The 16,581-nt window shown below is 39.7% G+C and overlaps 2 long non-coding RNA genes across 2 annotated transcripts; both read left to right on the top strand.

The window, feature by feature from the left end:
• The first annotated feature begins 9,306 nt into the window (after positions 1-9,306).
• LOC118473603 (uncharacterized) lies at positions 9,307-11,582 on the top strand. The gene is made up of 8 exons (XR_004853347.1): positions 9,307-9,435; positions 9,526-9,656; positions 9,750-9,825; positions 9,894-10,192; positions 10,287-10,662; positions 10,734-10,993; positions 11,067-11,139; positions 11,234-11,582. It is a non-coding gene; the product is annotated as an uncharacterized lncRNA (long non-coding RNA).
• A 2,092-nt stretch (positions 11,583-13,674) lies between these two features.
• On the top strand, positions 13,675-14,162 carry LOC118473602 (uncharacterized). Its single transcript, XR_004853346.1, has 2 exons — positions 13,675-13,987; positions 14,094-14,162. It is a non-coding gene; the product is annotated as an uncharacterized lncRNA (long non-coding RNA).
• Positions 14,163-16,581: the final 2,419 nt, after the last annotated feature.

The following is a 16,581-nucleotide window of genomic DNA, read 5'->3' as shown; positions in this document are numbered from 1 at the left end:
CAGTTATTAAACAGTTGGTTGAAATACTTAAGGGAAACCCATACTCTGAGCACCTTAGGAGTATGGGGAACGTTGATAACATTGAAGACTACCATATCGCCTTGAACCTTGACCAAACGCTGAACCAGAAGTTATATAATGTACCCATCACTTCGGAGGTCGCTGCGGTTTGGATTGAGGGGAGTGAACGTCGAGGTCAATTCAGTAATAGTGTTATGCTGCATGGGAAGGATAGGTCAAGCCACGGCATCCGTTCATATCATGGATGCTATGATGCACTATCATATCCATTGTTCTTCCCTAAAGGTGAACTTGGATGGCATGCCAATATTCCTAAGTCCAATGTTTCCATGGATGAAGTAGACGCGTACCGCGATCAACATAGGAGAAGTGATGCAAACAATGATGATACAGGTTAGTTATTTCTTTGTGATTCTTATATAATCCTTTGTTAAATATGTTTTTAGCAACACTAATTAATAAACCTTGCGGTTGCAGAACGACCTAGCCATCTATGCGTGTCTGTACGTGACTATTACTGCTACAGATTCCAAATTCGTCCAAGTATATTCAATCCAATACTTCATGGGAAGCGGCTTTTCCAACAGTTTGCGGTTGACACCTACATCAAGATTGAGAGCTCTCGTTTGGATTTCATACGTAAAAACCAAGACAGATTAAGGGCAGATCTATACAAGGGTTTGGTAGATAGCTTGCATGAAGGCGAGAACAGAGCAGACAAAATTGGAAAGCGAACCGTGCTGTCTACATCATTTATCGGTGGTCCTCGTGACATGAGACGTCGGTATATGGATGCTATGGCCCTTGTGCGGAAGTTTGGGAAGCCAGACATATTCCTCACTATGACGTGCAACCCCAATTGGGATGAAATAACCAGAGAGCTTCTCCCTATGCAGTCACCACAGGATCGTCCGGACCTTGTTGTTCGCATATTCCGTGCAAAACTAGAGGAATTGAAGAAGAGATTGACTAAGCATCATATTCTTGGAAAAATCCGAGCTTATGTATATGTCGTGGAGTTCCAGAAGCGAGGTTTGCCTCATGTCCATTTCCTACTCATCATGCAGAGAAAGTACAAGCTAACTTGTCCTGATCAGTATGATCACCTTATCTCCGCTGAGATCCCTGACAAGAAGAAGTACCCTGAACTATACAAGATGGTTATCAAGCATATGATGCATGGACCGTGCGGGTTGCTAAATCCTAAATGCCCATGCACTAAGGGTCGTGCTTCATGCAAAAACCATTATCCTAGAGCTTTTAGCAATGCAACGTCTCAAGGAAAGGATTCATATCCTATTTATAGGCGTCGTGATGATGGGCGTAAGGAAACGGTTCGAGGTTGTGAATTGGACAACAGATGGGTCGTCCCTTACAACCCTTACCTCCTCCGGCTCTTCAACTGTCACATCAATGTTGAGGCATGCGGGAGCATCAAGGCTGTCAAATACTTGTTCAAATACATATACAAAGGCCATGATCGTGCGTCTGTGGCTGTGACAGACGCAAACAAGGCTGATGGTGACGTTGATGAGATCAAGCAGTATAGAGATGCTAGGTGGGTGACCCCTCCAGAAGCCCTTTGGAGGATATTCAGCTTTGATCTAAGTCAAAACTCTCCTCCAGTGATGCAACTGCAGCTCCATCTTGAAAACATGCATATGGTGTCATTTCACGAGCGTGCTAAAGTAAATCATGTTGTCCAACGTCCAGGTGCCGATAGGTCAATGCTTACGGCATATTTTGAGGCAAATAGGCTACACGAGGAGGCTCGGGGCATCCTTTACCGTGATTTTCCTGAGTGGTACACTTTGCAGCAAGGCAAAGTGTGGCAAAGGAGGAAACGAAACACGGGTGGACAGGTTGGTAGAATAGTCTCTGCTCATCCAGCTGAGGGGGAGCGCTTTTATCTTCGACTTCTCTTAAACCATGTGACGGGTGCTACCTCCTATGCGGATCTAAGGACAGTAGATGGTGAGACACTACCATCTTTTCGTGAGGCAGCACAAAGGAGGGGACTGCTTGAAGCAGACGACACAATAGATGAGTGTCTCAACGAAGCCGCTATTTACCAAATGCCGTCAGCACTACGAAGGTTGTTTGCAACAATACTGGTATACTGCGAGCCGAACGATGTGGCAGAATTATGGCAGAGACACCTTGACTCAATGTCAGAGGACTATCACCGTAGTACTCAAAGCAAAACCCATGTGCAACAGATGGTCTTGATTGACATTAGAAACATTTTGCAGTCAATGGGTAAAGACATAAAGACATTCCCTCTCCCTGCTATCATTGACAAATATGACGATTCACATGGTACTGATAGAGAGATTTACGAGGAGGAAAGTATCGAGCCGACAGCAGAAGACGTTGCTATGAAAGAAACCCTAAATGAGGAGCAGAGGTTTGCCTATGATAAGATCCTATCTGTCGTTGACACCAATAACGGTGGAGTGTTCTTTGTGGATGGGCCTGGTGGGACTGGAAAGACCTATCTGTATAAGGCATTGCTTGCGGCACTACGCAGTCAGGACAAGATTGCAGTTGCAACATCTACATCTGGTGTTGCGGCTTCCATATTGCCTGGGGGGAGGACTGCCCATTCACGCTTCAAGATACCACTTACTATTGATGATGGTGCTGTATGTAGCTTCACGAAACAAAGCGGGACAGCAAAGTTGCTACAAAAAGCATCGCTCATTATCTGGGACGAGGCATCAATGACTAAGAGACAAGCAATTGAGGCGCTAGACAATAGCATGCGTGATATAATGGGACGGCCTGGGCTGCCCTTTGGTGGGAGGACTGTTGTGTTCGGGGGTGATTTCAGACAAGTACTCCCTGTTGTACGCAAGGGGTCAAGGGCTCAGATAGTTGCTGCCTCTCTACGGAGTTCTTACCTCTGGGAATCCATGTGCCACCTAAAGCTTGTTCAAAACATGAGGGCACAGAGCGACCCATGGTTTGCAGAATATTTGTTGCGCGTCGGTGGTGGAACTGAGGAAGCGAACAACGATGGTGATGTTCGTCTTCCAGATGAGGTATGTGTGCCATATACTGGTAATGACTGCGACCTTGATAGACTGATAGATGACATTTACCCCAATCTAAATGCAAACATGTCTAACACAAGCTACATCACTTCAAGAGCAATATTGTCTACACGGAATGACTGGGTGGATATGATAAATATGAGGATGATCGATCGTTTCCAAGGGGAGCAGATGATGTACCATAGTTTTGACACCGCGGTGGATGATCCTAATAACTATTACCCATCGGAGTTTCTAAACACGCTGACTCCTAATGGACTACCCCCGCACGTTCTGAAGCTCAAAGTTGGATGCCCAATCATGTTGCTTAGGAATATAGACCCTGCTAATGGACTTTGCAATGGCACGAGGTTGGTGGTTCGTGGTTTCCAAAAAAACAGTATTGATGCTGAAATTGTCCTTGGCCAACATGCTGGAATGCGAATTTTCTTGCCTCGTATACCCCTGTGCCCCTCTGATGATGAGATGTTCCCTTTCCAGTTTAAAAGGAAGCAGTTTCCGATAAGACTAAGTTTTGCTATGACAGTTAACAAGGCCCAGGGCCAGACGATTCCTAATGTTGGTGTGTACTTGCCGGAACCAGTGTTCTCTCATGGTCAACTTTATGTTGCTCTATCAAGGGCCACCGCTCGATCAAAAGTGAAGATACTTGCTATTCCAGTCCACGATGAGAAGAAGAAGAAGAAGGGGGTTGAAAGGAACTCAGCGATAAATGGCGCAACATACACAAAGAATATCGTTTATAAGGAGGTCCTTACGCCGTAACTGACATTGATGAATGAATGGCAATTAACAACTTGTAATGCACTTAATTATTTTGGTTTTTAGGTGAAGATGTATTTTTGCCTTTTATTTCTCTATTTTGGCTCCTTTTTAGCTTCCTATTGTTTAGTGGTCATTTGGTTGATACAACAAAGAAAGCAGATGAGCATTGAATAGATGTTATTGAATACACACATTTGAATTTGAAAATGCACATTTGAATTTGAAATGATCTGACAAGCAAGTTGTGATTTCCATCTATCTTAATGATCACCTAAATAACATATTATAAAACTCAGACTGAATTACATCTTCCTTTTCTCCCCAGTTTCCAGGTGTAACCTTGAGCTATTGTTACGGTCGGGAACATTTATAGGCGCTCGTAACAGGGGTTAATTAGGCAAAAGGAGGGGTATTTGGGATTCATCAGGAAGGTCTGGTTCAGCAATAAACAAGCAATTACAGCCAATCCCATTTTCACCTCCTTTCTAATCATGCTGCTGCTAGCAGGATCAAAACTTTTTTCTGTAAGCATATGTGTAGCCTTTGAGGATCTGCTGTTGAGCATAGCCTCATATGTCATGAACATTAAGAACTCAAGAAACATGCATCTTCCTATGTCCTCGTTGTTAGCCTGGGCGTCATCCTCCATTTCCCTTCGTGCCCAGTCAATTATATTTCTTGTAGCACCATCAAAAACAAAAGAATCTTCTCTGAGCTTCTCAGCCCACATGAGGGCTCTATTTTTCATAGTTCCAAAAAAATACCACGGTATTTACGAATACTGTAGTTTTTCAGTCAAAAGGTGTTTGATAGCTCATCTAAAAACTTTGTAACTTAAACCATAATATTGCTAATACTGTAATATTTTTAGAGTATATAAAACCTGGGTCTGCATCCAAGTTTTACATTGTGCGCGCGAAGTCGCTGGCCCTGCCCAGCTACGGTGCTGCTGCCTGCTGATGTGTGTGCCAGGCCAAATCCACCACCGCTGCTTCACCACGCCCGTAGCATGACCCACTTTCTTTCCAAATCAGATCTGCATCTTCTACCAGAATGTCACAGAATATTGACGGCCCGTTACCAGTCGCATGTCTGTCTTACATGAATGACACCCGATAATGCAATCTATACACGTTAGTTGGGGGTGGGGTTTATAAGACAACATATCTTGTGCATCAACCTGTGCACCCAGACATTTAGAGACATTCAATTCGCATCCAACACATAAGCGTAGTAGTTTTTTCTTGCAAAACAAAACACCCACATAATAATCCAATGTATATATTTTACAGAAAACCACCACCTCAGCTGATGTCCATTGGATGTGAATCGAAATAACTTCCCACGTTCCCAAGAATCAAATGTCGATCCAAAAGAGGCTGCTTTAGAACCTTAACAGATTATCATAACAAGAGTAACTTAAGAGTTAAGCTAGCTTTGCAGAAATGTGTCTATTAGTTTACAACAATAATAAGTTCACTCGATGAAGTAACTAACTAGAATGTTAAGGTGATTGGTGAGGTTTGATACATGTCAGCTATCTTCAGGTATGTCAGGCATACGACATATTCATTTTACCTGCTGCAGTTCATACAACAGCACAACTATTCTGAGCCCCTGCCATGTGCCTGGAGAAGGCTTTTCCCAAACAGAGCAAAGATATCACATTTAGATGTGGAACTATAGATGATATTGTTTGACACTGTTTGTAGAGTGGAGTTTGAGATAGGGGATGGGATAGGAGATCAGTTGGTAATAGCCTTAGGAGTGGTTCTAGGCTTTACCATACAAGCATTTACTCTTTACTGTCTGACAGAAAAGAAACAACCTCATCAGATTGCGGCTGCTCAGAAGTAAAACACATGAGGATATGCATTGAAGCATAAAAAATATATAATGGTTCCTTCTGTTTCGTATTGTCCAAAAACAGATGCATAGTTTTGCATCTAACAGCATGGTTTGCACACTAGGTAAAACTCATGCACTAGAAAACTTCATTTGTAGAGCATATTCATCATGTAGAAAAATCAAACGCACGAAAAGTGGGATCACACCCACCATCGTATCATCCACAACTCCACATGAATTGCCAAGTACTCCTTCCATTTCAAATTATGACACGTTTTTGGGTTTTCTAGATACATCGCCTTAACTATATATATCCAGACATAGTGTACACCTAAGTACATAGGTTCCTGTTTGGAACCCCTAGAGATATTAGTTAGCTAGCTAACAAATTGTTAGCTGAGTTGAGTCAGTTAATGAACTAATTGTTAGCTGTGAGTTAGCTAACAAATAATTGGGATATTAGTTGTGGGTGTTTGAAACCTATACAACTAATTTTAGCAGTATTAGCTCTAGAGGTTCCAAACAGGGTCATAGCAAACACTATGCATCTAGAAAAGCAAAATGTCTTAGAGTTTGGAATAGAAGGAGAGTAATCTATAGTGTCAACAATGTTAATAATAGTATCGAAGTTCAATCTTAACATAGGCCAATCAAATGGGGACTTCCTGGGATTATCCTATAAGCTCAAGCCCTATGTATCCAGGGATAAAATGTGAAGGCTTCCAGGGCTCAAAAGCTTATTGTCCATCCATCTACACGACCACTCAAATAATTTAGCACATACAGCCAACCAAACACCATTCAACACATGCAGCCCTACTTCAGACAGTCAGCTAAATTTAGTCTCAATTTATTCGAATAAAGGTTTGAGAAAAAGGAACATATATAGAATGAAGCTAATTATGACCCTATACTGGTCAAAGTGCTTAAACGACCAAACAACCCATTGGATACATTTGACCTGGCCGTGATACAATAAATGTTCATCAGCTGTATGTAAAAAGATAAGTTCTGTTGGCTGATTGTATGAGTTGGCAAAATAAGAGTACGATAGTGTTTGGCTACCTACATGTGTTAGTTTAAAAGAAAACAAGGAAACATAAGTGATTGCATAGACTGAATAAATCTATGGTGAACTTCATTATGCAAGCAATGCCACTCTGCCTCATATTCTGCTCTAACTTAAAGGCTTCAGTCATATTGCCTGCCTTACAAACAGTAGATATGATGGAGTTGTAAGTAATATTGTTTGGTACAATTCCTCTGCTCGTCATCTCAGCAAATGCCTGATAAGCCTCATTCACGTAATCTAATCGGCTTAGGCCATTAATATATGCTGAGAAGGCAATAAAATCAGTCTGCAAACCAATTTTGCCCATATCATCCTAGCATTTCAGTGCGCCAACTGCATTACCGTCTCTGAAGTATGCATCCAAGCTGATAGTAAATGATGTACTTAGACAATATCCTTTGCTAACCATGTGCTCTAAAAGAAGCTGTGCCTCATCAAGTTTTACTTGATTGCAGAGTCCCATTATCAAGTAATTAAAAGTAGACGAGGATGGTGCCAGTCCTAACTTGTTCATAATTCTATACAGTTCAGAAGCTTCTTCGTGGAGTCCCTCCTTACTATAAGCAGCGATCAATGCATTAAATCCAGTAACACGCAATGGAACACCCTGCTCAATAGCACCAAGCAGAAGCTCCCAGGCATCATCCAATCGATGATCCCAACAAAGCCTACAGACCAACATATCCAACCCATCAGCCGACATATGTGAACTAAACATGTCATGGTCATGGACTAACTGGGCAGCATACCCGAACTTGTGAGCTCTAGCAACAATAATGTTGAAGGTGCAGGAGTCTGGCACTAATCCCCTCGCTTGCATCTCGCTATAGGCTGCACTGGCCTGATCCATCTGTCCACTCTTTGCATATCCATCAATCCAAACATTGAACGTGATTGTATTTACTTGGATCCCCACCTGGGCCATTTGATCGAACAGCCTCCTTGCTTCTGGCATCCTCCCCTCATAGCATTTTTATAAGGAGCAATGTTGTATATTTGCAATAATGCCATGATATACATCCTATAAGATCAATGGCATCGGGTATACTTAATCAAACTAGGATGGTGGCAGGCCTGTGTCCCTTTCCTCCGTAAGTTTATACAAGTTCACTTGTCACATCTATATGAATGAAGAACTTAAGCTAAAGTTCGTTTTTTATTTAGTTTCGTGCTATTTGACGATGTACTTTATATACTTAAAATACTTTTGTCAATAAAATTATGTTTGACACTTTTAATCTGATGGGTAGTTGGTACAGACCAAATCACAATGGATATAGTGGTGGAGAAAGGAAATGTCGATGTTGGCAATACTGCTGAACCATCGTATGAGGTTGTGGCTAGAAGTGGTTGTTCAGCACAATTGTCAACTAATGACACCGATGAACATGAATTGGGTAAGTGCTATTATCAATTACATAAAACTAAGGTCTGCATAATAAATATTTGTTTGACACTTAATTCTTCTCTTGTGCGCCATATATATAGAGAGCGAGGATAGTAAGGTCAGTGTTGGTAATGCTGCAAAACAATCACACGATGTTGTGGGAGTAGGCATTGACTGTATTTTCAATCATGTAAAAGTGTCAACTGAAGCCGATCTTGGGCCACAACCGGGTAGGCTCTCTTATCTACACTCCTAAATGTAAATATTGTCTTATGAGTACTCCTAACAATGCTTTTGTCAAGATACTTATGTTTCATTCACTCCTCATACAGATGTGATACACCTGACATCTTTGGATGTTCCAAATGAATCAAGTCAACTAAGTTCTGATGCGGATATGGTAAAGCAGAACCAACAAGATGCTTTGGACACACTTATTAGAATATCACAACATAAGAAACCAAAGAAATTGAATGTAGCTCGAGTTGTCTCTGAAGGTAATTTTTTTGTTCTTGCCTTATTGCATCTTATTGGTTTTCGCATATATCATTTGCTTATTAAGTATAATATTTTTCATTGTATAGATTATAAGTGCACCCCAGAAGATGTTCAGCTTATTGAATACATTAAAACATTACCGGGGAAACAAGTTGTGGTGAACATCGACAGCGCATGGTTAAATAGAAATGATATGGAATGTCTTTTTCATGGTGACATGCAATTGTCTGACAACGTAAGTACATTTGTATGTTCATATTATATACAGTAATAAAGTATATATATATTTATAATTATCATATTATACAGTATGGTATACATATTTAAAGCTAGCATGTATATTTGATCTGTTAATTGTATTCTTTTGGTGTACAGGCCCTCAATGCATATATACACTGTATTAGGGGTGAAGAGCATTTACTTCATAGAGAAGGTGGAAAGGTCTTCTTGGAGAACACATTCATTTCCAGTCTGCTTAAGCGTGATGGCGACCCTAAGGTGCTCTTAAATTGTAAGGAAGACACAATTGAACAAAGGGTGGACAACTATTTACAGTCTGACATGGTTGACCTAAAACTCATCTCATTTTTAATATATGTAATATGTAATATATTGGTGCACAATACTTACAAATTAATGTTAATGTATGTTCTATGAAGGTGTTCCTTCCAATGAATATAGAAGATTTTCACTGGTACCTGGCAGTTCTGAATGCAAAAAAAAGTGAGGTACATGTACTCGATTCTATGGGACAACAAATAACGGATCGCCGAGACCTTTATACTACAGTGAGTAATCATTTCTTTTATATTATGATTATTTCATCATTACATTATTTGTTATCTATAAATCTTGATATGTTTTATATATACACATAGTTAAAAGGTCTAGAAAGACAGATTAAACTTGCAGCAAAACATAAAGAGCTTTACCAAGGCAAGTGGTCGAACCTTGATGTTGCATCATGGCCAGTTATAGAGAAGATCACAACACAAATGCAAACCGATGGGTAAAATTCATGTGACCACAACTCTACAAAATTGGTTTTATTTATTTTCATATATACATAGAAACTCACCTGATCTGTTAAATTTCATATTAGGGTATCTTGCGGGCTATGGATGATAAACTATATGGAATACTGGACAGGATCCTCCCTATCTGATAACGTAACTCAGGTAGAGGACGTATATTTATTTATAGGAACAATGTTTTTTTGTTTTAATTTATATTTATATACTTGCAGGATGATATAACAATGTTTAGGTTTAAGCTACCTGCAATATTATGGGACTCGAGATTAAACACAAAGAAAGGACATCAAAATCTTGACCACAATGTGGATGAAGATGGAGAGAGTTCAAGTGATGTTCAAATAATCGATACTCCATGTGAGTTATCTAAATCGTCAAATACATCACATCAGATTGAACCATATATATCTCCATATGTTCTGCCTGCTAAAGTAACATCAACAAACACGCAAGAACTGATGTTTGTATTATGCACATATATCATGGGGATAGACAACGACAAATATTTAAAGTAAGTTAATTCTCATTTCATATAGTATATGCATGGTAAATATTCAACACATATGTACTTGATTTAACTATAAAAACAATTGTTCATTTAATAGGAAACATTGGATTCAGAGCACTAAACCTTATCCAATTTCTTTAAGTCTTCAAAAACTTAAAGATATATTGGATGTAAATAAGCCGATGGATACAGATTGTTTTAACATGGCTGTTCGGATGATCGCATGCAATGATTCCTTGTTCTTGTTGGAAGACAAATACCACTACATGGATCTACAGTTCTGTGTAAGTTCAAGTAATTAGTCTTTATTCATATAAGTGTGTTCATTATATAATTATTTTACTAACAAAAAGTAGTCCATAACTAAATTTGGTCGAGACCCTCGCCTTCGTGCAAAGCCAGATATCAACATGTTGGCAAAATTATTAGAATGTTGGCCTGACATGGAGTACGATGTTTCAGATTGCAAACAAGTAAGCTATACTCTTCATCATTTTTGTAATCTTGTTTTTTCTCTTACTTGAACTATTTTTTTAATTTGCAGATTCTATTGCCCTTTTCTTTCTTGGGTCACTTCACCTTATATGTACTTAACATGGACACTAGAAGCATCTATATAATGGACTCCATGCCTATACCATCATGGTTTAAGGGTGATCATCCTAGCATGCATTATATTCATAATATACATTATATTGCCAATAATATGAATGCTGCCATGGAATTGGTCAATCCTACATGGAAAGACGATATTTATATGTGGCGTCGTATAGTACCAACATGGGTTCCAAGAACATTAAACTGGTATTTTTTTTAACCCGAACAACTTATTAATTTTGTCTACATATATGTAACAACGTATTATTTTAATTTGTAGGGATTTATCTGGCTTTCTTGTTATCAACTTTATGCACGATTGGAATGGTATAAGGTTACCCTGCATTTGCACTGTGAGTACCCAATTTGTTCTAATACTTTGTCAATATTGTTCTTCTATAATTGATTATTAATCGTGTTCTATGATATGTAATAATGAATGTGCAGAATGGGAATGACCTGAGGACCAAATTCTTAGTAGAATTATTGAAGTACAAGGACAATGAATCCAAAGACAACATTCCAGAAGAAATACAAGAAATTATTAGGCACATCAGATAGATATGATTTTATTTGTAATGATACTCAACTTATTATCCTAATTAATTTTATTGCCTTTTAGGTTCGTAGTATCGTTAGGAACATTTGCCAACATATATTTTAGTTATATGTTGCACATATGAAGGCAGTTCAGTTTTCTGTACTTTCAAAGATGCATTGGTGTTTTAGAAGCTTCAGCTTATCCTACTGTAATACTGTGCTTAAAAGACTCCTATGGGTTTCCATCTTTTTATTGGAAACGAAGTACCATACTATTGTACTGTACAGTGACTTACAGGTATGGAGGGTTAGGGCTCATCGCACCTTCTAGCTTCGTGAGTCAAATGATTTTATAATTATTTCCTTTCTATGCTTATGTTCTTATATTTTGTGTTAAGCTGAACGGTGCTTGGTTGTAGTGAGCACAAAGGGATCTTTCTAGCTTACTCGAGGTAGCAGGCAACTGGCGACTGGTGAAACCACAGACTGGTGCCACCAAAGTGGAAGAAATACACTCAAAGAACCATCCTGTCAGTCTCCTTGTCATAGAGCATTCACCTTTTCTTGCAGGTAACTTGGGCTCGACTTACTGACACGAGCAATAGTCTGATAACGCTACAAGACACCGATGTGCAATGGTCGCCGCCCTCTTTGGGATTATGCAGAGGTCAGAGAAACAAATAGCTATATTTTTCAAAGAAAAGAAAAAAATAAGAACAGGTATCCTACTGTCTCCATTCACTTATTATGATTTATGATGTTAGGAACAACTAGATAGTGTTGCCGGCAAAGCACCAATACTATCACCAAATATTATTGCCCAACTTACTATAAGCAACACATAATCTTATTCTTGTAATTTCCTAAATCCTAACGAATAGGAAAAGAGGGCCACCCAACTTACAAAGTCTTTTTTGTTTGCATAGGATTATCTGTAATTCTGAATGAAAATTTGTGTGGCACCGTTGAACAGCTAAAGCTAAGCAGGGAGTGCCTTGCCTTCTCGCTCTCTGTTACAAGCCTACAAGACTTATCAATTATACCATCCAGGTGGCAATTGGAACGGTGTCCATCTGCTACCAATCCAATTTTTCTGCTAAATTGTTTTCCTATCATGGAATAGTTTGATGTTGTGCTAAAATAATTTATGTACACCTTTCTTCCTTCATGGCCTTGATGTTCTTACCTTCAAGAGCATATTGTCTGCTTATACGTGATAATATGGTTGCTATTTGTTCATCATTCATGAATAGAATGTTCACATGAGCTTACCAGTACAATTAATCTAACCAAAGGGTTATATCTTTCTTGCTTTTGGATCTGGACTTACTAAATCTTAATTATTAATTTATATGGCTCGTGTACCCTCTCTTGTAGTTGTGGAGTCCAAGGACAGAAGGATCTCAGTTGCTTTAGCATTTGCTGGTCATCAAGAAGGTGATGTTGTTGTCTCCTCACTCACTAAACTCTCTACTTGTCTCGTCACCATTTCACTGCATGGCATGGCATTCAACTTTCAAATAATACAATTTATGCATTCAAGTATATGGAACAATCTGAAATCACCAAATGTAATCCACCAGAGGTGGTTAGAAAATGCCAAAAAGGACCAAACAGGAATATGAAAGGCTTCAAAATGTAGTCCCCTTTACTGTGACTACATTCTTATTTTTAAGATTTGAAGGATATTCACTTCATATGCCCTTTACACAAAAGGAACCATTTAGGTCCAAGCTATCAACAATAAGCACATCTTTTCAGCAGGTTTGAGTGAGCAATGCTGCTCCTTGAAGGTATATTGGTGTTCGTAGTTTTCTTCATTACATTATACTCATTAGTTCAAGTTGGTGGAGAAGAAGCAGTAGTGTCTTATCTTCTCTTGGTAATTTCAGGGGGACTTCATGAATATGCCAATAGCTGATAACACCTTTGATGCGGCCTATGCAATACAGGCTACATGTTACGCACCAGAGGCAGTATGTCTCCCATCATACTTGTGTCCGAGTCAAAGTTAAGGTTTCACAGGAATACCACAAATTCAGTGTTTGTTTTATCCCAGGTTATCGCAGCAAGGCGTCTATAGTGAGGTCTATCGTGTGCTGAAACCTGGGCAGTATTGCACTGGATGAATGGTGCCTGACTGACCGATTTGATCCCAACAACGCTAAGCATTTGACCGTCAAGGCTGAGATTGAGCTTGGCGATGGCCTGCCTGACATCCGTACCACTCGCCAGTGTGTCCAAGCTATGAAAGATGCAGGATTCGAGGTACCACAAGCATATATTATGAACCACAAATGTTATATTCATGGGCACTGGACTGATTTTGTTCTTCTCTACTATTAAAGGTCGTTTTTGCAAAGGATCTTGCTCAAGCGTTTTCCTTGCCCATGGTACCAGACGATGGATCCTAACTACTTTTCATGGGCTAACTTCCAATGCACACGCCCAGGACGGATCATCACCCGTGCAATTGTAAGACTATGAGCCTGTTTGGTTTGATGCCCGTAGTTTGGTTAACTTTTTCTTCTCTACTGTTGTGGGTAAATATTGTGAAAAGCAGGATCCTACACTTGCTGTTGTTGCTTATAGACGTGGGCAGTGTGACGATGAACTTATTAACGTCACTAACAAGAATTCGTTATTCAAGCTGCAAGCTAGGTATGTAATAATTTTTATTGTTGTGACTTGTGACACCTGTTTCAAGATGTCCACATCAATTGTCTGACGACTTACATGTTCATATTGCATTTATTTAAAATGACAGGTATGTGGTTGAGAGAATGGATGGTGATCTGTGGGATAAAGTTCTTCAGCCCGAGAATGAATATAGAAGGCAACTCATTGACCAAGTGGTTTCGACTGCATTACCTGAGAGCAAGATGGATGCTTCTCAGGCATCTAATGGGGAGCTCCACACTAGCGTGCTCAACCACACAGAATCAATTAGAACCTTAATCTGGCGCCTTAGACCAACTCGGCAATCTCGTCAAGTTGGGTAATTTACCTACATAATTATTTTTGTATAATATAGCAGCTCTTTTACGAATGCACACATAATCCAATTAGTCAAAGTTGCGAGGATGTAGTCTGTATCATGTTGCTCGCCAATCCATTCAGATGCTTCCCCGTCACTAATGTAATGTGGAATGCTATCTGCTCCTACACTATGGTAACTTAACAACTCTATTAGTCCTAATGAATTTATACACATGCAGCAAGTAGTAAAATATAGTTAAAGGTGTCTAAAAATTAGACAAAGCTATATATTTACAGTATAAGTATTATCTTTGCCAAGGCTATTGAAGGTTTCTGGGTCCGCCACTGATGTGAGATGTGATTTGGTGCTGGGGTTGGATTTTGTGAGTGCCCTGAGATGGCTCGAGCTCGATCTGTGTGAGATATGTTTGCACGCGATTGAGGTTTTATTTATATCACAAATTGGCGATTGGGTATTGTCGACGATAGGACATCATACACTGCTCATATGATCTGGTAGGCTTTTCCATGGCAGGCTTCATTTAATAGAATTTGTTATTCATCAAATCTTACAATATGTTGCCTTCACTTTTTTTGCTTTCATTTTCAGTAGAAAATTCTCAAGGAGCTCAAGAATGATCCTAAGTCCTAACAATACCATTGTGCGTTCTTAATTCTTTTTTTCTACATGCCAGTCATTCATCTTCCATTTTTTGTTAACTTTATTCTTTTGTCTTCATATATTTGTTTGTGGGCTTGACCCTAATGTAACTGAATATGTCCTAAAACAAGTTTGTTCTCCTCATGGCGAAGTCGTCCGTGTTAAGATCCCTGTTGGAAAGAGATGTGGTTTTGTTCAGTTTGTTATAAGGTTGACCTTATTTACTCAATTGGTCCATCGTTGACATGTATTTGTAAAAAGTATTGTTGTATTAGTTATTATGGCAATGAATTTTAGACAGTCTACTGAGCAAACGTTGTTAATGCTGCAAGGTGCATTGATTGGTGCACAGAATGTTCAGCTTTCGTGGGGTACAAGCCTGTCGAACAAGGAGACTCAGGTCATCTCTTGCACATTGTTTTTTCTTCCTGTCATGTTGTATGGTGTAGATGAAGTGGCTAATATTCTGATGTAAAAAATTCTCGGCCTCAATAGGAATCCATCCATCCAATGGGGCGTGCCTGTGGCTGCTTGTGCTGGTGGTTACTATGGTGGCTCTGGACAAGGTTATGAGGCTTAGGCTTATGGCAGTGAGTATGCACAACCCCAGGATCCTAACATGTATGGTTATGGTGCTTATGCTGGTTATCCAAATTACTATAAGCAACCAGCTGCATAGCAGCCACAGTAACAATAGGTGAAGCTCCTAGCTAATTAACGCCATTTGGAGTTGAAACAGTGAAAAAAAAACATCTCTACTAATAACAAATGTGTTCTCCACGTCCATCGCTTGCTACTTAGTGCAAATCTTGTCTTGGCTTGATCTAGGTATAAACGTGAAGATGTAAAGATACAGGCCTGGGAGAACCATGAGAAGAGAAAAGCTGAGACGAAGATGAAGAAAATGCAGGCGAGTTTCTAGATGCAATTGTTCAGATTACTTCTTGCTCATTAATTTGGGTGGGATAGTTGTTAAGTTCTCAGATTTTCAGTTCTGGTAGATTCGTGTTTGGTTAGTCGTTGCTGGATTGGATAGGCTATGCATCATCTAACTTGTTCTTTGTGCAACATGCCTAAGAATGCTACTCAGTTTGTATTCTTGTTGTACAGCTTGCACCCTACCATGTTGTTTAAGCAAATTGCTGCTCCATGTTTTCAGATACAAAGGATTACCAGAATTTCCTTGACTGTATGATACTAAGCCTTTCACTGGACGATAACGGTGCTTCCTTGACTGTATGAAGTCGTGAAATTATGTGCTCAACTGATTGCTGATGGGTTATCTTCATCTCTTGTAGCCTGATGTGTAGATTTTTGCGAGATTATGGTGATGTAAAATAGTACTGATAATGCGTGTCTGCACTCTGATGTCCCTAGCTGCTGTCTGAACGTTGTTGTTTAGCATTACCTCTATGGCCTATTCATATGCTCATATGGTGAGGAGTGAGGACAGGAGCTGTAGGTATGCCATCCGCCGAGCAGTAGAAATTAAAAGGTTGGCTGCACCAGAATCAGCATGCGCGGCGGTGGAGATCGAGCAGAGGTAATGCATGGTTGAAGGTTAGATGGTGGACTGGACACAGAGGCGGTCACGTCCAGATTTTGAATAAGTTTA

This window comes from Zea mays, chromosome 10 (assembly GCF_902167145.1).
Source record: "Zea mays cultivar B73 chromosome 10, Zm-B73-REFERENCE-NAM-5.0, whole genome shotgun sequence".
NCBI lineage: Eukaryota > Viridiplantae > Streptophyta > Magnoliopsida > Poales > Poaceae > Zea > Zea mays.
This window is presented reverse-complemented; position numbering and strand designations above follow the sequence as displayed.